The sequence below is a fragment of the Manis javanica genome, chromosome 1 (assembly GCF_040802235.1).
Source record: "Manis javanica isolate MJ-LG chromosome 1, MJ_LKY, whole genome shotgun sequence".
Taxonomy (NCBI): Eukaryota; Metazoa; Chordata; class Mammalia; order Pholidota; family Manidae; genus Manis; species Manis javanica.
Genome location: NC_133156.1, coordinates 365,649 through 390,997, shown reverse-complemented (window position 1 = coordinate 390,997; position 25,349 = coordinate 365,649). Strand labels below are relative to the sequence as shown.

General features: G+C 40.5%; 1 long non-coding RNA gene across 1 annotated transcript; it reads right to left on the bottom strand.

Moving 5' to 3' along the window:
- Positions 1-7,255: 7,255 nt before the first annotated feature.
- LOC140844376 (uncharacterized) lies at positions 7,256-24,745 on the bottom strand. The gene is made up of 3 exons (XR_012123301.1): positions 24,243-24,745; positions 10,427-10,481; positions 7,256-7,659 (listed from the first exon to the last, which is right to left on the bottom strand). It is a non-coding gene; the product is annotated as an uncharacterized lncRNA (long non-coding RNA).
- Positions 24,746-25,349: the final 604 nt, after the last annotated feature.

Below are 25,349 nucleotides of genomic sequence, written 5' to 3'. Positions count from 1 at the left end.
TGTTTGTGGGAGAGTTAGAAGAATATCGGCTGGGAGGTGGTGTAAGGTGGGTGGGAGGGAAGGAAGGTGAGAGAGCTGTGACTCACTCTGAAAGAACTGTGTTGTCTAAATTTATAAATGCTCAGGGGCTGGGAAAGCAAACGCAAGTGACCTCAAACTTAGCTTGTAGAGAACATTGATTTCCTTTATACAGTGCAGCCAAATGCATTTAGCTTCCACTTAAATATTGCCAGCAAGTATTTTTTAATTCTTATGATAAAATCTTCTTTTTAGGTCACCTTTAAAATTTCCTAGCTGTGGTTCTGAGGAGCTGCATTCAGTGGTGATGTCTCAATTCAGCAAGACCTATGACTGTTAGTTATAATTCCAATATACATTTCCTCCTTCCTTTTTTGGAGAGTAGAGAGAAAAAGACACTCATTCTTCTGGAGTTATTTTATTGTCCTGTGTTTATAGCACTACTGCATATATATGAACCCCTCTCTGGCAGTCTGACTCTAGGCTTACCTGTCCACCAACCATTCAGCCAGCCCAACAATTGTATTTGTCAGTAGCAGAAAAGTGTGGCTTAATACCAGAAACAAATAGAGAAAGGGAAAGTATTCTTTTTTGTTAGCTTCCCTGGCTGCACCACATTGTAATCATCATTTCATATTGCCTCTATAGTCCTCTAATCTGACTACAGGTGACAGTACAGAAAGAAAATGATACTTTTACTCTGATATGCCTTAATGTTAAAATGTATATAGAGTCTGTGAACTGACAATTATCAGAAACTAAAGAATATTTTATTATCAATCTAGTTATCATTGTTATATTTAGTCTCACAATAGGAAATTTTCAACATCTCCCCTCTGTGGAATCTGTCTAGGAAACATATCTCAACAGTTTGAGAAATTCTCATGCTATGGGTGTGCCTGGCTTCCTGTGATTTCCTCACTCCTGCGCCCCTTCACCCCCATGCTAATGAATATTCAGCCTGCATCCTTCAACCAGGATTTTGAATAGGATGCTTCCTGTTTTTCCTATTAGAGATTAACTGTGTAGAAGGGATTGTTTGGTAAGACCTTGCAGCTGGGAATTCCTGTTTATTTTTTATTCTGACCCTGGTACAGGGGCAACATAGGTCCCATCATTTCAAATAATGCCTTGTCTATTTCAATGTTTTGTAGCCCTCACTCTATACTGAAAACATGTATGTCTTTTAAACCTGCCTACACCTCTTCTATCTCACTGGGAGCAGTTCAAAGGCAGGGACCAGGTATTATTAATTTCTCTTTTCTGGCGCCCAACATAGTGCCCAGAACAGAGCAGAGGCTCAATAAAATCTGTTGAATGGATGAAAAGGCATACTGATTATAAGTTCCAGAGAGAGTGGTCATAATCACCCATCTTTGTCCTTAGGCTAGAAAAGGATAAAGAGAGATGAAGATTCATTTGTGCCTATTGTGTGTACTTCCTGGAAGAGCCATGAGTACCTGGGCATGCTGCAGCAGGGCCCATTGGGTCTTGCAATTGGGTTTTATTCAGTCTGTTCCAACAGTGGGTGTTTCCACACGTCTCCCAAGTGCTTCGTAGCTGCTACAGATTTCCTTTACTGGGTCACAGGGGCCCCTGAGTCATGGCTACTGCTCCTTGCTGTTGTGTGCCTGGGGAGTCAGTCACTGCGGGGGCTTGGTGAGAACCCTCGGTGGTGGTTATCTGGGTAGACTGGGGATGTTCCAGGAGAATTAATTCACAGACAGGATATGGTGATGTCATTTTACAGAGATTTGTGAGCAAAAGCATGTGTGGAAGTAGGATTCTACCAAGGCAGTGTGAAACTAAATTGCATAAACTTTGAATCTACGGCTTGGGCCTGATGAGATTAGCCATGAGGCAATGCCGGGGGTTCCCTTCACAGTTGAAGGAGATCCATGGGTCCCTTCCCTTAAGACCTCATGATGATGTTTTGCACTTACCATCTGGGGGTGGAGATATAAACACTTGGCATTTCCTTCTTACCCATTTTTAAAAGCTGCAAATGTACTTTACAAACATTACTTCATGAATCCTTAACCCAAGGCTTTCTGCTCCTGGGAACTAGTAGATACACTTAATGTTCACTGACACCTTTCAATGCCGTCCTTTTGCCCTGGGCTAAATCCCTCCCCAGCCAGCCTCTGCCTCCACTCTCACACCCTCCCGGCACCCTCAGCCATGGCAGCTGCAGCCCTCCCCAGCCCGCCCCATCCTCCAGCCTTCTGTGTCGCTGTTCCTTATTCCAGGAATACTCCCTCCCCTGCACCAGGTTGGGTCCCCTTGCTATTTGCTTCCTCACAGAGGAAGCTGCAAAGAGAAACTAAAAGCCCACTGTACATAAATTTGAAAGTGTAATCACAACATTTTTAGTTATTGCAGATATAAATAGGAAATATTTGAGCTCACAGCTGTCCTCTTTGTGATTGATAATCCATGTCCTTCTATTTATGTATTTGAATTGATGTCCTGTCAAAAATTGCTGCCAAATTACATTTCAGAGGAGACAGGAAGAGCTTGTCAAACATCCTGACTTGAAGTTTAGATGTTTACATTTAGTCAGGGTGCCTCGGCTGTCCAAGGAAAAAGTAAATCACACCTCAAGCCCTGACTTCTTCCTAAACAAGTACAGTAGGTTGGCCATAATGCAAATCCCATTATTAGGAACACCCAAAGATCATAGACTTTTCTAATTACATTACAACATTCTCTTATTTACTGTTACTTAAAATAAGTAGTTAGTAAGCAGAGGCCTCGGAAAGGCCTGGTTATAGAAGATGCTTGTGTGAATATTACTTTAATAACAGTACAGAAGGTGTTTGTTAGTCTTAATAATGTGCAGAGCAGCAGAAAGGTTCACAAAGCAGACTTTGAAGAAGACCATGCTCTTTGCAATATGTAAATTACTATCTCTCTGGTGCAGTTGCCTCATCTACGCAACGGAGATAGTGGTACCTACCTCATAGGATTACTTTGAAGGTTAAGTGAATTTGGGGGATTATATAAAGCACAAGGCAATCTCTCAATAAGTGCCACCTATTTTATCATACTATATATACTAGCAAGTGCTCCTTGACATTCCTGATGAGGAAGTTAGCCATTTCCTTTCTCACACTCACCACCTGTAGGTGCCAAGAAAGTTACAGCACTTATGGAACAGTGAATTCCAGCCTTAGATCTAGTTTTCCATTCTTGTGGTGTAGCGCTAGGAAGCTCACCTAAACTCTGCCAGTTCACTGAGTCCCTCGAGTAGCCTGAGGATAGCATAGCTTCCTCATGCTGAACTCCCCACAGCTCAGTGGTACAAGGCTGTCTCTGCCATCTGCCTCACTCATGGCGTCTTCACTCTGTTCTCTCATCACTCTCTGGGTGGCCAGCTCTCTCCCCCACTGGCCATGACCTCATTCATCTAGTACTGTTAGGCCAGCTGTGTCTTGCACATAGGTACTCAATGCACGTTTGCTGTGAAGGGCATGCAGATGACAAACTTCCCTTTTCAAAGTGGGTAAACAAATAATTGCCTTAAACTCAATTTACCTTTCTTCACTTTACCGTCTTGGTGAGAAGTATGAGGATTAACCAAAATTTCTTAACTAACTAACTAGCTGAACCACCAACCAATAGACATCCAGCTCCTATTTCAAGGGACAACCTAAGTCCTATGATCATTATGTTACTGGTAAGTTACTGGCTAGCAAATGTACCACCTTGGTATTCAAAGTAAATCTACTAAATGGAATTATAGAAGGAAAGATGTTTTAAAAGCTCTGTTAGGATTTCTCAAATAGATTTCATTGGATATCTTTGATTTTCATTGATTAGAAGCATGGTCAACAGATTTTAAAGGATCTCCTGTGTGTAAAGGTGAAAAAAAAATCCCTCACTGACACATGTAGGTTTTATTAACTTCCATCCCTTCATGGAGAACATACATCCTGTAAAGTCCAAATAACTAACAGGATTGGCAATTTTTTTTTGCCATTTGCTCATCAAAAATTAATCAGTGTCTCTGATTCTGAATGGACAACCATTTCAAGCTCTTCATTTGCCCAAGTCTGAAGTCTCCATTTCCCTTCCCATCATCTGTCTCACCAGTTACTGGGTCTAACAGAAGGACCTTGCTCTGAGAGTAGCAGATTCTAAATCCCCTGTAGTATTACTCTGTGAAGAGAATCAAGGAGGAAGCTGGTCATTCCATAGCAGCCTGACTCCTCGAAGCCTGGGTCTGGCTTCCCATCTGTCTGTTGAAGAACTTGCACATCACCGGATGACCCTTCGGCACCTTTAGAGCTGTACTATTTTTTCCTCTACCTTCAGTAAGAACTGGAGAGGGCCTCAAGGATTTGAAGGACCCCCAAGGGCAAGGGGATTCTATTCCTTAAAAACTCGATTCTGCTGAGACTATTAAAATCCATCTCATGGAAAAATACCATTATTTATTTAGATGGCAAAGTCATGGGGATTACAATTTATAATATGTTAGCTGCTTCCTGTCCTAAATTCTGAGTTTGTGTATTAATCCTGGACATCATTATAATCAAGTTCATAGGAACAGGGAGAGGCCTCAAATCTGTGTACTTGGCAGTCCCTGAAAACAGCCCAGAGTTAGTAACTGGAAGGCCCCCAGTAACATCTCTGCAAACAGCAGTGATGAGGACCCCTCTGGAGTGCCTGACCCCTCCTCTTTCACTTGCTTCTGCCCGAGTCACTTCTGGAGGCCCACGTCCTTTGAAGACGGATCACTGTGAGACTATTTTTATTACAGCACATTAACAGGCAGAATGTTTTACACAAATATATAAAGACACAGCTAATGCCTCCCAGGCTTAAGGTATGTTATATTTGCCACTTGTAAGTACTTAATTAGAGTTAGTGGATTCTGATCACTGGAGGAGAATCCCCAGTGCTTAAGCAGAAGATCTGAGCTGACGTGCAATTAAATCACTTCTTTAGAAACTGCTTTACTCATTATAACATGTCTGATTTTGTTTACTGTAGATATCAAATGGCTAATGAAAACAGTTAACACGAATGAAGATTTCACAATTAGCCACTGGCAAGTGAGGATTAGAAGGTGTTTCTGCCATGCAGGGTTGGTATAATGGCTGATGGTGGTCATTTATGTAGAGAATTTTGAATAGTGCCTGGCATACAGATGGCTTTTTCTAAATGTTGGGTAGTATTATCATTATCATTAATAAATGAACTTGAATGTGTGATCAATGCTAGATATATTTAATAATCAATATAAACTTAGGTCTCAAGAAGTTAAAATTTTTCTATACTCTAAGGCTATCATAGGGCCAGTAGAAATACTTGTCTTCCACCATTTCTCTCCTACTCCCTTAATTTAAGGAAACCATTTCTTTAAATATCTAACAGGGGCTAGTCAGCAAGATATGATGTCATTATGGAAGCAGGTTTCTATGGGCTTTTTCTATTCCCCAAAAAAGTCATGTGTTTTCATAATATGGTGGGGGGTGGGGGCACACAGGAAAGGCAGTATATACAGAGAAGACAAGTGCTGATTCTATAGCATCTTACTATGCTGATGGACAGTGACTGTAATGGGGTATGTGGGGGGGACTTGATAATAGGTGGAGTCTAGTAACCATAATGTTGTTCAAGTAATTGTACATTAACAATATCAAAATTTAAAAAAAAAATTAAAAATCATGTGTTTTAAGAATACACATAGAAACGTAGAGGATTACAAGGAGAGAAGAAAGGATTGTAAAACAGCATGTTGTTGGTAAAGTGGCACGTGAAAGTACAAAAGCATATATATGAAAATGGGAAATGTCTAGAATGCCTGCACTGGGAGCCTTCAGGGAGCTGGGGAGAGCCTGGCTCCCGACCCGTGGTCACCGGAGAAGGAGCCAGATCGTGTGGCTCCAGCCTGGCCCTTTGCCCCCAACTTGCTTTCTCCCGTTCCAGTCTGGTGGACCAACTTTGATTTAATCCTGCAGTTTAACCTCATTAGCCCTTCCTGTGACCCTCACCTCTAACCTGGATATGATGAGACCTCCTGTGTCCCCACAAATGTCTGTTGGCACCCGTAACACCACTGTCCTGTTTGATTAAGGTCAAATCTCCTCTAGTTTCCTTCATGGTAAAGACCCTTCGTTATTCATTTTTATATTCCTATCTTAAAAAAATTGTCTTATATTTAGTAGGTACTCAAAAAATGTATTAAATGAATGAAAAAAATGAAAATTAAATGAAATTAAGTGATTGTAGCGTTAAGTGCCTGTCTTTGACTATAATGGAAGTACCTGACATTAAGGTTTTGATGGCTGATGCATTCATTTCAGAGATATCCATCCTGAGTAAACATATCACCAGTGGTATAACACAGCTATTAGCACACTGTCTAGATGGGAAGCCAGGCCACCCCACCCACTAAGGTCCCCTTTTAGGAAGCCCTGGATGACCTAGACAGCTGACCTCTTGGTCACCCTGCTTCTCTCTTCCTGTGCCCTAATGTCTGCTCTTATGCCTTACATTCATCAGTAAAGAGCCAATCCAAGAAACCCTGGCACCCTACCCTTGGCCCAAATAAAGGCAGATCTCAGGGCTGTGTTCTTTAACACCTGTGACCTCGCTGTGTGGCCCTTGGAGGCCCTCCAGGACCTGTGAGTAATACATTTTGTTCTTCAAATTTCCCTTACGGTATTTGCTGAGGTGCGTCCTGCAATCATAGTAAGAATTGCAAGGGCCAGTCCAGCCACAACACTGGCTCTGGATGGGGAAATGTCTTTGGGGCCGCCTCAGGCTCAGGTGAGTGTCTCAGGCACTCCTAGCCTACAGCATCACTATCAACAGGCTGAGACACACACAACAGTGGTATAAAATTATCTGGGCACCTGATATAAATTAGGTACTCAGTAAAGGCTAGGTATGATTATGATAAATAATATTTGCAAAACAATTGTTTCAGCCTCTTTTTTGCACCAGTCTTTCTTAATATAGTTGTGAATCAGTCCTTTGTTCATTCAACAAATATTTTTAAAATGCTTACTATGTACGAGGACTGAGCTTGCATTGTGTATACTGTGATTATATAGGGAATATCATTTTGCATCTAATTTTTCAGTTACTAGAATAACAAACATTTGCTAATATTATTAAATACCTTATGTAAATATGATCATGCTTTAATTAGTAGCTTCCTATTGGACATTTGGATCCTTTTCAATATATCAATATTATAATATCTGCTGTAAAAATGTTTGGGATGTTTAGGATGCTTGGTTTAGGAAAGATTCCTAGGTATGGATTTACTGGGAGGAAAGCTATGAACAGTTGAAGACTTGGGATATGTACCAACTTGCTTTCCAAACTAAGGTACAAATTAACTGAATGGAGAGCCCATTAATATATCAAACTGTGGAAAAAATATATAGAAAATCTGTCTCTCTATATAAAATACATAGAAAATATAAAGAATACAGAAAAAATATAGTTAAAAGAAGTATGTCTCAATATTAAGGCTTGAGTGACACAATAGGGAAGAGATGGCACCCAATTTTCTCAAATACTTGACATTCATTTGGAGTTGCCAGCTTGTCTGGAGGTTTTCACCATGCTGAGAGAGCAGAAGAGGCTTTCTGAGGCTCCTTGTTCCTAATCCAGTGTCTCCTAAAAGCACAGAACATAGGTAATTTAAGAAAGATGTTCCTGGAATGCCTAGAAGCCTCAATCCACGACAAAGTGAAGACCAATATAGTTGGTTGTAGGCACGCAAGAGTTTCATGTAACAAGTAAAACCGGGATTTCTTTAGGGGTTAGAATTTCTTTCATGTCAAATATACTTATTTATTTTTAGGTAGGAGGAGCTCTAGGCAGAAGCAAGCAGTGTAATGTCATCTTCTACTGTCTTGTCTTGCATGAAATTAGCCAGGAATTTGATTCATTTTTAGCCATGATATTCCAGGAAGGCTTTATGCTGACTATAGAGAACTAATATTTTCTGACAGCAATTTTGGCCAAAAGAGAGAGACTGTAGAAGATACAGACAATGCATGCAAATTTCAGTTCAGTTACATTCTCTTTCTTTCTTTCTCTCTCTTTCCTGTCTGATATGTGATTTACAGATTCAGGAAATTTAGGCAACTTCAGTGATATTTCAAGATTTTCCTTACAACTGATAACTGAGTATAAAGCTCATAAATTTGGCTGTGAGTAAAAAGTTACAGTATTTACCTGTCTATCCTTGGAGCATGTTCCCAAGACATACTTCTAACAACTGAGGGTTTAGCTACATCTTGTAAATGCAAAGATTAATCATCTCTTCACTGGCTACAAGTGTTATACACATGAGGTCAGGATTTCAGGCTCCCCATGACACAGTTCATTGTTTTCTGCTTCATAACCAGACCACCCTGTCCTGAACTGAATTGGTGTGTGTAAGGAGAGCTTCTTTTATTGATCCATTAGGATGTGCCATTCATTTTACAAGGATGACCAGTAAAAGAGTAGTGGTAGACCACTTGCCATAAATTTCATCAGCAGCATGGGAGGAAAAAATTGCATTAATTGTGAAACAGGAGCACATTTATATGTGTGAAGGACAGTTCACTTCAAATTATAATATATAAAAACACTATATATAAATAAGAACATATTATCATTAACCACTGTCAGCTTAGGTCCCTTAATTCTTAACTAGCTCATTCACTCATTCATTCAATAAATATTTATGAAGGGCCCATCATATGCCAAAGTTCATGCATGAAAAGTTAATACCTTTTATCTAGAGAGGGCTATATGACACAACCTTTAGCAAATCATCAAACCAGCCTAAACCCTGGTGGGTCATCTGAAGTAGGAGTGACTTGGGTATGTCAGTATCTTGCTCAGTGGGGCAACTACATTGAAATACTAGCTATCAGTACAAGGTAATTGATTGCCTGGGAGTAGCTAAGTCCAACCAAAATGAGATAGACTGAAAAGAAAAGAGTCTGGATACGGGAACTTAGAGAACCTAACATTCCAGGGATGTCAGAGGAGAAGCCACTGCAGATGGTTTAGAAGGAATGATGGAAACACAGCCACTTTTTCTCTTTAAATCAAATCAAGATTTTGCCATATTAAAAATGGAGGAAGAAGTCGCTCCTGTGAAAGGGCAGGTTGGCCAAAGCAAAGATTCAACTTCCCCTTGGGATGCTCTCTTTGGAAACAAGAGCTTCTCTTCTGTGCCCTGGGGAGACTTTTCTCCTACAGAATTTTGGTTCAAATGGGGACATCTGACACAGTCATTCCCATAGCATGGCCTATACAAGACTGCTTTATTTCCATACAACATTTTTAATTTCAAGAGCAGCTTCTCTCAACTTCTCCCTCCAGTTACAGCAATAAAGATGATAGGTGATGCTCATTAGGGCCATCTAGGTAAAATGAAATCATAAGCACACAGGATGAAATAGTAAAACCTGTGCGACATGTTTAATTCTACCATGCACATTAGGAAAATAATTCTTTTGGAAATGAAGCAAGTTTTTAAAAAATTTCTGTTAGAAGAGCAAACCATGATCATTAATAGCAAAGTTCAGGCAAATTTCAGGATTGTAAAGATAAAGATGACATTCCAAACACACACTCCTGGCTCCTTTTCTCTCCCAAGTTCTCAATGAAATGATGAAACGATGTAATTGTAAAAATTCTATAGCTTACTGACAGTAGAGAAGGGACCACCGTGTTAGGAGACAATTCTCCATGGGTTTCTTGCATTTGTGCACATCTTATGAACAGAGACCCAGACTGCATCTGTTCTGGACAATATTTTCAAGGATGTTTGTATAGTAAACAGTGTTGGAAGACAGAGATAATATCTCCCTACAGAACAAAGAGCCAGCATGCTCATGGTCCATAATAAAAAATTTGAGTTCCCTAAGCTCAGGGTTTCTGTCTGATAACTCGATCCACAGCATTTGAAGGAAACACCCAGCCCTCTTCATGTCACTTTGTGAGATATAAGCCTTAGAGAATAAAGAAGATGCTTATGCTCTAGCTAATGCTATTGCTGTAGTAAAATTCTTTGTCTCTGACGTACGAGTCTCCTGTCTTCTGAGAACATCCATGAAACTGTCATAGGTGAATGTGTTAGCTTGCAAGGAGGGTATAATCTCAGACTCTTTACAGTACTTAACAGTCGCGTTGACACAGATGGGATGCCAATAGGGACATGGCTTTCGGGAAGAGGATGGCTGAGGGTCTCCAGGGCGAGTGAATGGGATCTGAAGGAAGCCCATGGGAACTGGCAGTGAACATACTGACCACTGCTTATACTAATGCCTTTTTTCCAACCTTTTATTTAGTTGTATCTGTTCTAGATTCTTGAATACAATTCATAATTAGTCATTGTCAATATTTTTAAATAGTAAAAACACTAAGCCCATTAACATACCTTCCTCCAAATCCAAGGAACAGTATCTGCCCACTGGGAATGGCCACGGGAGCTCCTGCAGGAGGACAGAGGGAAAACAGCTGGTGTGTCTTGGCTGGGGGTCGCCAGAGAACGTGCCTCCCTGCATCTGCTGGCTCATGTGCGACCATCAGAGACCCCAGGAAAGTTTAAGGGAGTCCAGACAGAAGGGACAATTCCTGGGATTACCAGGAATTAGCTGGGGATTCCACCAGTCCCATAGAGAAGTTCCACACATATATGTGTGCAATGGCTGAGCAATGGCTGGGGTGTGATGAGTAGGTGGGTGGGCATGAGAGCAGCCCGTCAGCCTGACGTAGGGCAGATGAGGGTCCCCTGTCTGCCAGAATGTCGTTGAGTATGGAAGTCCCCATGGGGTCCAGTTGAGAAGAATGCAGAGTAAATGGAAAATGAGACAGAAACTGGCAGAACCACGGACACCAGGAGCACGTGCCACGGCATGACGACACTGATGGCCAGGTGTGGCCGGCTACACTGCGGCAGAGGCAAGGTGCCGGGACCACAGGAAGACCTCTGGGCAACTCAGAACCCCCTGGGGAAGAGGGGGGAAGATGTTCTTTACTACTCAATGACCCGAGTTTAAATCGTGAACTGACCCAACTTTACAGCAAAAATGACACAGATAATGAGTTGAAATGGGGGCTCCATTGCAGACAAGGAGATAAAGTTACAGATTTGAACATCTGAGGGGTAAGTTTAAAAACTGCTGTATCTTAATCATGAATCCCATCTCACCCTGCCTGCTTTTGTCCCCTTTCTCCCTGGCACTTTCAGTCTCTGTCTACTAGAATCTTGAAACGTGCTTTTAAAATTCTTTCTTAATCTACCTTTTAAGTTAAAAATTTCCTGATTCTACCTTCCTGCAGGCCTAGTTAATTTCTTCTAGACACTGAAACTCCCTTTGTGGATTTACTTATTAAAGTTGGATGGGAGATTGAATTGGGTCTGTTTATTTTCAAAGGCACAGAAACAAATTGCAGTGAGACATAGCTGGTGGTGCAGATACACAGCCCCCAAACTAAAGAGCTGGTGTCTAGAACTCCTTCTGTGCAGAGGGAACACACTAAATTGCCCCAGTGATTTGTGCTATCTGGCAGACACAATCTGATTTATGTCACATACATTTGCATAGATTAGTCTCATTTTCTTTCTTCCTTTTAAACTCTTTCTCAAAAGGAAGGCCTCCCAGCTTTTGAGAAGATGGAGGCCAGAATCCTGAGAGGTGGTGACCATCTGACACTGGGGAGCATTGGCCTGTAATTAGCCATGGCAGTGACCGCAGGGGGGTGTACTGGACCACTGACACAGAGAAGGCTGGATCCTTGTTTGCCCCACAGGGAAGGTGGATTCCAGGATCCTCGCTTTCTGTTGCAGGGACAGCACATATTTGGGGATGTTGAATATTCAATGTACTGTAGACCTGTGCTCTCTGATTTGGAAAGGCATTAGATATCATGTTATTTTTATTTGCTTTTTGTTTTTCACTATAGTCAAAGAGAAACAAATGCATGTATTACCTGAAGTCACGTTAGAAGATGTTTTCTTGAAATACTGCTGGTGAAGCTTCAGGATACCATAGAGAAATGGGGCTTACTGATTTCTATGGTGTAAATACTCCCACCATGGGCAATTTCAAGCTACCTGCATGACATCATTGAATGTGGAGTTGAGGAGAAAGGCACAGTAGGACAGCACTATGTGGTATTTCCCTCATACAGATAAAACACATAAATAAATTCAAAAACATTGATAGTACAATGTACTCAAATAATTAGGGGGTGATGAGTTTGAGTGTTTTAAATATAACTTACTGAATTCTAAGTTTATTTGATGTTTAGAACTGATTCTGTTCAACAAGCTAAAAAGAAAAGAAAGCAAGAAAAGAAATGTGGCTTATCAAATGCAGCACATGGGATTATGAGACCAAACCCCTCCAAGGCCTAGGTCCTTGCCAGACCCAGATCTTCCTTCCATTAATCTCTAAGTATTCTGAAGTGAGAAATTACCTCGAGGCCCTTTTGTGGTTTATACAAACCCCCTTAAACTCAAGTTGTAATGTTGCCTTTTGAGAGTGAAAGGTAAGTACCTGTTGAAGAATAAAGAATGAGAGAGAGAGAGAGAGAGAGAGAGAGAGAGAGAGAGAGAGAGAGAGAGAAAGAGAAATTGTAGAGGATCCAGTAAGATCCCAGGACTGATATCTTTTCTTTACCACCTTCTTGTCATTTTGGGTTTCATTATAAGAAGTAGTTGGTGATATTGTGTAAAGCAACATGAAGGTTCCTCAAAAAACTAAAAATAGAAATACCATTTGACCTGGGAATTCCACTCCTAGGAATTTACCCTAAGAATATAAGTTCTCAGATTCAAAAAGACATATACACCCCTATGTTTATTACAGCTCTATTTACAATAGCCAAGATATGGAAGCAACCTAAGTGTCCATCAGTAGATGCATGGATAAAGATGTGGTACATATACACAATGGAATATTATTCAGCCATAAGAAACAAACAAATCCTACCATTTACAACAACATGGATGAAGCTGGAGGATGTGCTCAGTGAAATAAGCTAGGCAGAGAAAGACAAGTGCCAAATGATTTCCCTCATTTGTGGAGTATAACAAAGAAGCAAAACTGAAGGAACAAAACAGCAGCAGACTCACAGACTCCAAGAGGGACTAGTAGTTACCAAAGGGGAGGGGTGGGGGAGGTTAGGTGGGTAGGGAGGGAGGGAGAAGGGGATTGAGGGGTATCATGATTGGCACACATTGTATGGGAGGGATCATGAGGAAGACAGTGTAGCACAGAGAAAGCAAATAGCGACTCTGTGGCATCTCACTACACTGATGGATAGTGACTACAATGGGGTATGGTGGGGGCATGATAATATGGGTGAATGTAGTAACCAAATTGTTTTTCATGTGAAACCTTCATAAGAGTGTATATCAATAATCCCTCAATAAAGATAAGTAAATAGATAGATAAATAAATAAAATGAAATAAAATAAAATAATAAAAAGAAGTAGTTGGTGATAATGTCAGGTATCACTGTGTAACAAACCACCTGATGTCTCAGTGACCCAGAACAAGAAGCATCCATCATTACCCCTGAGGCCATGGGAAAATGGACATCCCCCTGACCTGCACTGGGCTCGCCCATATGTCTGTGGTCATTGGGTAGGATGGCTGGGGCTTGATTGGCTAGGATGTCTTCACTGACATGTGTGGCTGTGGCTGCTTATGAGCTGGGGCCACAAGTTGACAGAAGCACGTGTTTTTTATTATCAGGTCGACTAGACCAGGCTTGTTTTGACTGTGGCTAGACAGGATTCCAAGAATGAGGGCAGAAATGAGTCTCTGAACTGGCAACACCATTTCCCCCTCTTTCTGTTGATCAGAGCAAATCACAAGGCCAGCCCAGACTCAGAGAATGGAAAACAAATGCCACTTCTTGATGGGAGGAGCTACAAGGTCACATTTAGGGGAGAAATTATGGAAAATTTTGCAATCAATGTACTACAAGAATACTTCCATAGCAAATTATTTTTTAAACCCTATGAACACACTTAACCAAGCACTAAAGGGTCTGCTGAGCACTCAGATTCACTACAAGAATCTAGTAACACATGAGTAAGACAAACTCGTCACAGAGTTTCAGAAGAGTACTGCATAAATCTGATTTACATGTTAAACTGAAGGGTCCTCCTGGAAGGAAGTGAGCATCACAGAAAGCCTTTTGAAAATAAACTGATGAACATTTCTTTTGATAACTAGCTTCTCCTTTATGCAGATTACACTTTGGTAGTATTTTTATTTATATTTTATTCGGTAGTTTATTTACACGTAAATATGGCCTGTTACCTGGGAGGTACCCAGGGGTTATCTAGTCAGGTGGTTTTCAAGCCTTCTCAATTAAAATTGGTTAAAACGGTAAATTTTATGTTATGTGTATTTTACCATAACTTCAAAATCAGGTTGAAAAGCTGTTGATCAAATCCCAACCTCTCATTTTTACCTTTGAGAGATACAGACTTGGCTTTTTTCAACCAGCTATATGACTTGGGGATCTCATCACATTGGTAGGAAGATCCACCCAGGACTGTTGGAACAACTGCTCGCTATTTTACAATATGGATGTACCACAATTTATTTAACCAGTTCCTTGGTGATAGGTACTGACATTGTTCAGCCTTTCTCTGTAACTGTCTTTTTACTTTGGCCTCCCCTTCTGGACTGTGAGCATCTTTTGAGGGTAGAGATTGTACCTTATGCTTTGTTATCTCTCTGGAGCCCAGCATAGTGCTCTGACCTTACTAATTTTTACTTATTAAGGAAAATGACTGGATATAGACAATATGTGGCCTATAAATAAAGATTCAGGGCCTGATTCACTATGAATGGGCTCTCCCACTGAGAACCATGCCCTGACCTTCCCTGGCTTCCCGATTCCTTATGAATGTAAGGGGAGATACTGTGATGGTGCTTCCAGCTCTGAAATCCCATGGCTCCTAGTGTTAGATTGGCCCCAGGAGCTGACCCACTTTTCACCCTCAGGAATGGAGACAAGGAGTACCTTGGATAGAGCCCCCCCCATAACCTGGGTGACCACTGAGAACTCAGCCTGCTCAGAGCATGATCATTTCACCTGGGGTGGAGATATGTGGTGTCAACCCTTCAATGGCCTGACAGCCACATGAGGTGACTTGGTAGTGGAGTGAAAATCCTTCCATAAGGCATGTTTTCCTGGGCTACAGTGACTGACATGAGTAGTTTCACACAGTTTACTGCTATTTGCATAAAATGTCCCCATAAAGCAGGGCATTGTGCCTTTTCTGCAAAGACAAAGCTGTGTTAACAAAAGGCCTCACAACAATGGGAAAATGGATGTGAACATTTCTGCCTGACTGATAATCTCTGACGTTACCCGTGGGAAGCCCCAGCTTTCAGAATGACTGATTTTTCAGGGTGTGGAGCTTTTTACTGCTGGAAGGGGTTATCTGCTGAATGCAGCATTGGGCACTGGGTGGAGGCTCAGTGCTAGAAGCGAATGGAGGAGAATTTTACGTTTTTTTGGAGATTTTATTTGTTTTTGATTTCTGAGATGCAATTTTCATTTCAAAGAAAGAAAGATCAGGAAGGGACAAAGAACCAGTGGGCTGTTTTTGTTTGGTTTGGTTTGCTTTTCATTAACGCATCCTTTTTTTAAAGTGCCAAACTCTGACATTGAATGTTTGGTCCCTGGGGTGAAGCTGAGGGTTAGGTTTTTCTGTGATATCTTTGGTTTTCTATTTCTTTGGTGTACAGAAACCTTGTGGAGACATTATCAGAGAATTCACGAGAAGAGATCTTGCCAAGGGACCAGAGCAAAATCCGTTTTGTTGCACACAGCAGGCACTGTGAGCGGGAGAGATGCTGAAAGGCCAGAAGCCCGGGGCTCCTTCCTGAGGGAGGACACAGGCGACACACTGTTAGTGGTCTGCCTTCCTTTTCCTCTTGCATTTGAAAATCATCTAACCTTGGTTAAGGAGCCTGTGTGCCTGTCTGTAATGTCCACATGTAGGAAGCTTTCTTGGTGTTTGCTCCTCAAAATCCCCCATTACTTTGAGAAAAATATCGAGTTTAATGCCTGGAATTTCAATCCAGGGTTCAAACCAATACCTCCTAGCAAGAGTGCTAACTTGCAGCCAATCCTGGGTTCTTGGAGTTGTAGGGAGTCCTAATTGTGAGTGAAGGTTCACTTATTACTCAACAGAAACGTATTTATGTCCAGCACTGAAAGAGGTGCTCTGGGGTAGAGCACATGGATTCTTCTCTCACTGTATTTACAATGTAAGAGAAATTTTAAAAATTAACACAACAAGATATATCACAAGGTACTTTTGATTAAGTACCAAGGGAGTGGAAGAAATAGTAATATATGCTAAGTGTAATCTCTAAGACAGTCTTGAGTCACAGGGAATCAGAACTTTCTGGTTACATCAATAGAGTATCCTGTGTCTATAACCTCAAAAATGTGACATAACTTGGTAGACAGCTTAGAGTTTGAACTTTAGTAATTCCACTGACAATATTCCCAATGTTGAACTTGTCCCACACATGAAAGGTTTTCACTCCGGTATAAAAGTAAATGATTAAGACGGCCTCCATTGAAGGCGTATGGTATCTAACTCATCAATTGGAGGAAAATTCTTCAGGGAGCCTAACACATTCCTTATGTTAGCGATTGCTTTGGCCTCCCTTCTTATTTCCCACGAAACAGCATTTGGGGACAAGGCTTTGGCACATAATACACAATCAGAATCTCTCTTGCAGTAAGTGTAATTACAGGTGGTATTAAAGTTGACAGTGGCTGACAAGATTTCCACCAACACATTAGAAAATCAATGGTAAACACACTTTTCATCGTCAGGGAGTTGTGATGGCTCCGCCTTCACTGACAGCCAGGGAGAAACGTGTAACTCCTTGTGGTTGACCTAATATCGGCATATGTATTGCTTTACAGGTTAACAACATGGTCTCTAATATCCCTCTGTCTTCCCTCAACCAGCTCTGTGCAGAGAAGAGTAAGTCTGATTTTATTCATTATCACTCCATCTTGAAGGAGAACTCAAATTCATTAAAAAAAAATTCCTACCCCAGAGTGGATAAATGAAAGAAGTAAAAGACGGTTCAGAAAATTGTTCCCCTGTAATAGTTAAATGTGGCTCTGCTGACCTGGGGAAGGGATGTGCTTTAAAAGTTTCTCCCTCTACACTTTTGACAAGTAATAGGTGGGATCAGTTATCACTGTGCGCAACGGGAGGAGGGAAGGGCACAACGTATCTATAGTTTTCCTTAATAAAAACAGGAATCTAAAATTGGCCTTTTGACTTTTAATAAGTATTTTATGGTCACTCAGTTGATTCCTAGAAGGAAAATTCATGACACTAGCGTGCTGTTTGGTTGGACTCTATTAAACTGCCATTTTGTTGGACAAAAACTACTGAATATTGGCAATTTTATAAGGGTCAGCCTAAAAAAAAATCAGCTAAAAGCCCGAGTGCTTGTGCACTGGGATTTCAGGAGATCTGAAAAGGGTGTATAACCTTAACATTAGATAAAACCCTCTAAGTCATAATCAAATAAAATAATAAAGCAATATTAAAAAGTATATAAATAATAATTAAGAACAGCACCTGCCCTAATTTGAAATACAGTACAAATAACCAACATCAGAGTCTCTCCTTTGAGCTAAAAGAGGCCAACAAGCACTAGGACCCAGAGGGCTAAAGAAGGTGGTGGGCAGAGGTGGAAGGGCATGGAAATGGTGTGGGGCTCATCCCTTGCAGGGTCTCCCTAATCCTAACTCCCTCATAAATATAAACATATGCAGGTGAATAGTAAGATGCTTCCACATGTGTAGGTGACCAGCTGCTGTTCTAATCCCAGTTTATGTCCCTCCCCTTCCACACAAGCCCTTCCCTCAGGAGGAAGTGGGAAGGGTAACACCAGGCACAGAGGGGCCCCCAGGTCTGTGTGCCTGCCCTGGGCTGTCATGATTGGCTGGTTCCCGGTCTGTTCTGATTGGTTGGTGACTGATTTGTTTTGACTGTCTAGTACCTGCAGTGCTCTAGTTTTTGAACCGTTGAAATTTCACCCCTACTCCATTTCCTTATCTCAGGGTGCCTAGGGGAAAGTAAGGGGCACCGATCTGCACATCAGAAACCACAGGAATATTTTTAAAACAATTACTCCTCTGCAAGCACCACTCCCTCACCAGCTCCCAGACTTCCTACAAAGTGAGGTAAGGAGAGCGAGCCTTAGTTTCCTCTTGCCAGGACACAGCATTGTGGTTTAAGACCCACCTCCTGGCCCACCTCCTGACTCTGCCACCGATAAGCAGAGGAACCTTGACTCAGATCTTGACCTTCCTGAACTCCAGCATCCTGACTTGTAAAGCAGAGCTAATGCGCATGCCTAGAGTGGTGTGGGGACCAAATGAGGGTAACAGGTATAATACTTGGCACAGGGCCTGATACACACAGACTGAGCTGTTGTTATTTTATTTAAAAAACAATTTCCAAAGTTTTGAATTTCAACAGTCCTATAAAGCTCTGGTGTAAGATATTGAGAGAGCAACATCAGCTTTATGGATTTGGGTTTAACAGCAAGAAGTAGGGTGTACTTATCAAGGTTCATAGCTGCAAATATGAAAGACTGACTCTGGCTCATGTAAGCAGAAGGGAACTTGACTACATGCAGTCTCAGTGGGGGCGATATTGCCCAGAAATCAGGTGAACATTCTTTTTGGCGGAGCGGACAAAAGCTTAGGTATCACAATGGGCTGTAGCTCTACAATGGACTATAGTATATAAAGAGATATACTGGATATCTATGGTACTAAAATTCTAGGGAGTGGGGGGCCTGATTAAGCGGTAATAAAAGTCTAGAAAGTCACCTTAAAGGTGAAGGGGGTGGAGCAAAAAGGTTGAGGGAACCGGGAGCTCTTACAAATGTGTGTTTGTGCAGGCCAGTGGCCCAGGTCAGATAAGAGGGCAGCTGGTGGCTGAAGGCTCAGCCCAGGTCCAGGACAGAAGTAGGCTGGTTAGGACATACCATTATTGTCACTGGTCACTGTATGCCCAGCACTGAGACAGGGAAGAAATTTGTTGCTTTGTTTCACTCATTCCCACCTTAGAATCCTAGAGACTTCTCATCTCAAGATTCACTCAATGATAGATCTCCTGTAGGTACTCAGATGGCAGGCAGGCAGAGAAGACAAAGCCCACATATGGGACCATGTCCACAATGGTGTCCAGGACAGCACTGTGTGTTTAATGTCACATACCCATTCATTTGGTTATAGGCTCTTTGAGCCATCCTAACTCACTGTTACTCTGGCCAGTGTGTGCCTATCTGTACATTTCCAGGCAAGTGTATTTCTTATCTTCTAATCTCTGACTTACCCTCCTCGGGCAAATGGCAATTCCATGCATTCCTTGCCCGTTTTCCCTTTCCCTTTGGGAACAGGTTCTTGGATCCTAAACCCTTTCTACTTTTGACAGTCTGTGGAATTTCCTTGACTCATTCTTTCTAAGTGAATTTTCTTAGTATTCTCAGGGCAACCCTCTATCATCTGTGCCTAGGACTCTCTGGGTGAGAAGGCTATGATTTTTTAAAACTCAGATATGTGTAGGTGGGGAATTGGGGGCAAGCAAGGAAGAGCAGAGGTCAGCTGGGTGGCTCTGGAAAAGGTCTGGAGGCTGCATTATCAGGATTTCCTGGCATGCTTCTAGGAGAGAGTACTTCATTTTGTCTTGCATAATTAGTGCAATCATATATTTTGTACAATGATTTACTGTTTAGAAGTTCACATGCATTCTCTTATTTGACAGTATTCACAATGTGATAAAACCCTTATGATATTTATTTTCTAACAAGAAAAACATTACGGGAAGTATATACTATCAGGATTTGAATGTTCAAAAGAAGAGAGGAAAAATCAAATCTCATTGCACCCTGAGTGTAATCAGTCCTCTCTGCTTTTAGCCCCACAGATAATTGGGACTCTCTTTCTTAAGTTTAATGTTCTGTGGCTACAGAGCTACTGTAGACATTTCCCCCTGTTTTTGCATAGCTGGCTTCAACACAGTTATTATTTATATTCATAAAGTCTCGAAATAGAAGTGTCTCTGTCCATGCAGGCAGATCAATCTCTCCTGTTTGTGTGTGTGCTACCACTGAGCTGTACATGGCCTCACATTCTTGGCTTACTTAGTATATGCCTGGTACCGGGCTAAAAGGCATTACAGGGTGGATTTCATTCAACCTGCAGTACAACACTCTGATGTAAGTACTTCTATCTGGATTTTATAGCTGTGGAAACTTAGGCTGTAAATAACCTAAAATCTGGCAGCTAAGAAAGTGGCAGAGCTGGGATTCAAATATCCGTCTATCGGAACCACTGTGCCTGCTTTCTTCATTGTCATCCCACACTGCCTCTTTGCTTTTCTAAGATGGCTTCTCCCTCTATGCTCCTGAGGACAAGGGAATGACTTCTCTATTTTGTTTCTAAGAGTGCCTGGAACATAATTAGCCCTCAATAAGTACTTGTTGAATGAATGCATGGATGGATGAAAGAGTGAATATGCTCTGGGGCATTTCTGAAAACTTGATTTTCAAGGATCAAGTGACAATCATCGCTAGAGATGCTTAGTGGGCTGAACAATACATTGGCTCAGAGCTGCAAACTCTCCTCTAATTTCTTGAGATGAGCCTATTTTTTTCAGCCTGGGTGTGGTTGTTTCCCTACCAATGTCTTGTTTCCCTGTTATGTGGGGACAAATGTCCTAGGTACCTATATCTTGAGAACATTATAAAAAAATTGGAAGGTCATAAGAATCAAAACTCCTAAACAAATTATAGGAATTTAATGTATGTATCACATATGGGTTGACTTGGAGAAAAGGAGTTTTTTCTTTTTCTTTGCAAGCAGTAATAATCATAATAATCAGGGAATCATTAGATACTTGCAAAGATGGATAGAAAACTGTGATAAATATCATGGTTTTATGTTTCTTTAAACTACTCCTTATTTCAATTTTGCTTTTAAAATAACATGGCCCCTGTTGTTCTGGTTTGCATGAATGAGCCAACTTCAAAGGCAAAGGGCTTTTCTCTCCTTAATAATTCATCTATGGAAACCCTGTGTCATGGTGCTCCTTGGGTATCTATAAGGGTTGTGATGATTTAATTACCTGGATGATTAGTTGGACTTTTGTCTTAAAGTGCTTGTGCCTTCTTAAAGAAAAACAAAATCATTCATTTCTTCCAAAATGATTCAACGAATAGGTCCATATAGCAATGAGAGGTAAATCCTGAATGAATTTATGATGCAGTTCTAACTCAGAGAAATAAGGAAAAATTTAGTCTTCTGCCTCCCATAGGGATTTTCCTCTACTGGTGTCTTCTTGAAATGACCTTCTGTTTCTAGAGAAGAGAATTTGTCTTTGCAAATAGGCTTCTGAGGGAATTATTTCCAGCTGACTTTCGGGACAGCATTAAAGATAAAGGAAAGGTGCAGACTTAAAAATGTTGGCAGTTAGACTGCAGTCAAATTCTTTTTTAATTAAGTTAGTATTGATATACACTCTATGAAGGTTTCACATGAAAAACAATGTAGTTTCTACATTCACCCATATTATCAAGTCGCCCCCTATACCCCATCGCAGTCACTATCCATTAGAAATTGCAGCCAAATTTATGGGGTTCTTCTCCATCTGACTCATCTTCCTGATGAGGGGCTAACCATGATCATACCCCAAGAGATTCTGATTTAGTTTTACTGATGTGTGACCCATGAATCAAAGTTTTACTAAGCTTGCCTGGTGATTATAATGTAAAGATTGAGAATCACTAGAAAGGAATACCAGGATAACAAAGAGGAATTAGCTACAGAAAAGCATCCTACAGAATGAGAACCAAGTGGAATCTCAGTTTCAACATGCCAGGTTCTGGTAATCCAGATCCTGCTACTGAAAGTTTGGTCTGGACCAGAACCCACCCCAGACTTACTGAATCAGAGCCCACATTTCAGCAAGATCCCAAAGTGATTTTCATCTGCACAATGCAACTTGAGAAGCCTGACCTAGACAGCCACGGGGTGGGACAGAATAACCAGGGGAGACAAAAGACGTCCTATGTGCCTCATACCGAGGCCGAATTCAGCTTTGGTTTATAACTCTTAGCGGGCACATCTTCACAAGGACTCTTGATTCTCAGTGCTCTCCTGGAAGTTCTCCTGAGCCCAAGTTCTCTTAAATGGGTGTTTTTCCTGCCATCCCTCTTACTGTTCCTTAGAGAGGGGGCTTCAAACATGTTTGCTGGTGGTAGTGATTGGTCTAATTAGATTCACCCTTACTACACTTTATGTCTATTGTACATTATAGAATTATACAACTACTCTCTACCATGGACACTGTAACTAGGCGATTTTAGAATAAAAATGACAGACCAAATGTAAGTGATGCATTTTCTCAAGAGGAAGCGTTCATAATAGAAACTAGCTCCACCAGTGACAGAAGGTATTTATGAACCACATCTCCAGAGGAAATGGCTAATACAGAAAAGCGGGAGGGGGGGGGAAGGTGGGGGGCATAATGGTACAGCTGTCTTGCCAGCTCTGCAGCTCCCCCAGCCTCTATTTTCTCATCTGTAATATGGAGATGCTACTGTATGGCCAACCTCAAAGGAATGCTTTGTTTCCCTGTTATGTGGGGAAAAATCTGAAAATTTTCATAAACTGTGAAGTGCTTCATAAGAATAAGAAGCTATTTTTGCTGTTGTTATTAAACCTAAACTGTTTGGAATACATTTGTTAGGGACGACAATTTTGTCCTCCTGAAGTGGGGCCTGGAGCCTCTCTGGACTTTTGAACTGGGATATGACCTGTGTGACAATTCCCGTGTCCCTGAAAAATATGGCCACAGTGTTAGTCCCAGGCAAATTTGTGGGTACTTGTTTGTTTAGTAAATTTGAAATAGAGTGTATGATAGGTACATATCCCTGCTTTTTTCACATAAATATCAGTTCACCAATGATTCACATTTTCCCATGTCATTAAATAATATTTGAAAAAGTGATAATAAATTACTATATATTATGTCACAGGTGGATGCTATCTATAATTTGCTTGTTTTTCCATTGTGGGACATGTGTTAACTCCTCTAATTTTGACTCTTATAAATAATATTGTACTTGACTCTTATAAATAATATTGTGTTTACATGCATCTAAATATTTACATGCATCTCTTTTTGTTTTCCCCTTGGTATACATTTCTAGAAGTGGATTTTTTGGGTCAAAGGGCCTAAAGATTTTTAAGCCTTCTAATAATCATTGTAAAATGTCCAAATAGAAGGGGCTAGAGACTGTATGAGAATGTCTATTTTACCATGAAGAAAAATATTTTCATCAGGTGCAAATACATTTTTTTGCATCTGTGTTTGAAAGGCAAAAATTATACTTTTAAATTATAATTGTTATTGCATTGCTCTGGTTATTAAGTTTACATTTTTCATATATGAACTGACCATTACATGTGTTTTTCCTTTTGTTATCTCTTACCCTTATTACACTTTTCTATCAAAGTACTTTTCCATATCCATAATTTTCTTGCCCTCACCCAAGGCACTGCTCCCAAAAGTGAAAATTTTAAGCCAAGTGGAATAGGAAGGGTGTCTCCTTTCTATTCTAACAAGGGCCTTGTACTCCTTATAAAATTAGCCAGCCTGTCACTTATAAAGGTTATAGTCAAGAATAAGAGCAATATTCTCAAACATATTTCTTATTTTAATACTGAATGATAATTTTAATTCCTTTCACTTTCAAAATTGAGTTCAAATTAATAAAAAAACAAATCTAAGCCAGACCCTCACTTAATTGACAAATGATGAAGGATATATATATTGATATATATAATTAACATTCTATAATTCCAAAATGCACCCATCCATGTAATGTCTGGAATCTAGTGTTGACTTTGCTAATGGTGGTATAAAAATAAACATGTGATTACTATAATATTAGTAATATAAATATATTATTTAATATATTAGATATACAGAGTTGATATATTTCAGTTGCTATGTCTAATATTTATCAAGATGCTTACATTGATAATACATTTCTTACCCATACATATTACTATCATCTAAAGCCAAGATTTGTTAATTCTGAAAGAAAGGAATGGTAAATATTTTAAGCCAGAGAAATCTTGCTCTGTCCTCATATACTTGCCTTCATGGAAAACCAATCTCACTCTCTTAGGCCCCAGCATAAGGGGATTAGCAGAAGCAGAGTCCAGAAGGTCCCCCACCAGGCTGGGGTTTTGCCTGGCAGGAGTTGACATGAGCAGCTGGTGAGGTCATAATGGGTCATCAGCTGAGCTGGCACTGAGAAACATTCCAGGGACTGCAAGGCTTCATTTCAGAAGTGTGATTTCCCCCCTAGACATTACTCCTGTGATTCAGAAAAGCGCTGACCCAGCTCATCCACATGAGTTTTCCATGGATAACTAGGCAAAGGTGGACCAAAATGTAATCAATTAAGATTTTCCATCAGAATTGACTCGGTACTATAACAAACATCATAATAAGTGCTAATAATCTCTGAATTATTATTACAAAAGAAATTGGTACTTTTAAAGAAGTTATAAAATTTATAAAGAAATGTAAAGATAACATATGCCCACATACTGTACTTAATTTACATCAACATTGATTCTAGGGCATGCCATCATTTCAAATACAGGGTGGGGCAGAAGAGAAAAGCTCTAAACTGATTAAAGGCAAAACTGATTAAAAGCTATATTGATTAAGGCAAACTGATCTATAAAATGCTAAAATGTCTAAAACAAAAAATGTGCCTTAGAACTGAGTAGCAAGTAAGCTTTAGCTGTGATGGATCGCTGCTTAACTTAGATCAGGTTTTCTTTACCAAGACTCAGTAGAAAGCTCACGCTGAGTCATTTTCAATAGGCCAAAATCTTTTGAGAACTCATGGCCCTTTGACTTCAGTCTACAAGGCTTTCAGGCAGTTTTGGAATAAAAGCCTATGACCCTCAATTTCAAGGGAGATGGTATGACTTGAGTCACCCCTATATGTGACAGATTGGAATGGAGAAAGGAAATCTATTCATAGTGCTGTAAACTGATCTATCCTCATTAAATAATATTAATAGCTAATATTTATTGAGTGCTTACCATATGTCCAGTACAAGCATCTTCCTATTTAATCCTTATAATGAACAATGAGTTAGCTCTATTTTTTAATTATGCTTAGAGAGGTTAATTAAATCACTCAGATATGTTCTACAAGGCCACAAGTAAAAACAAAAATCAGTTC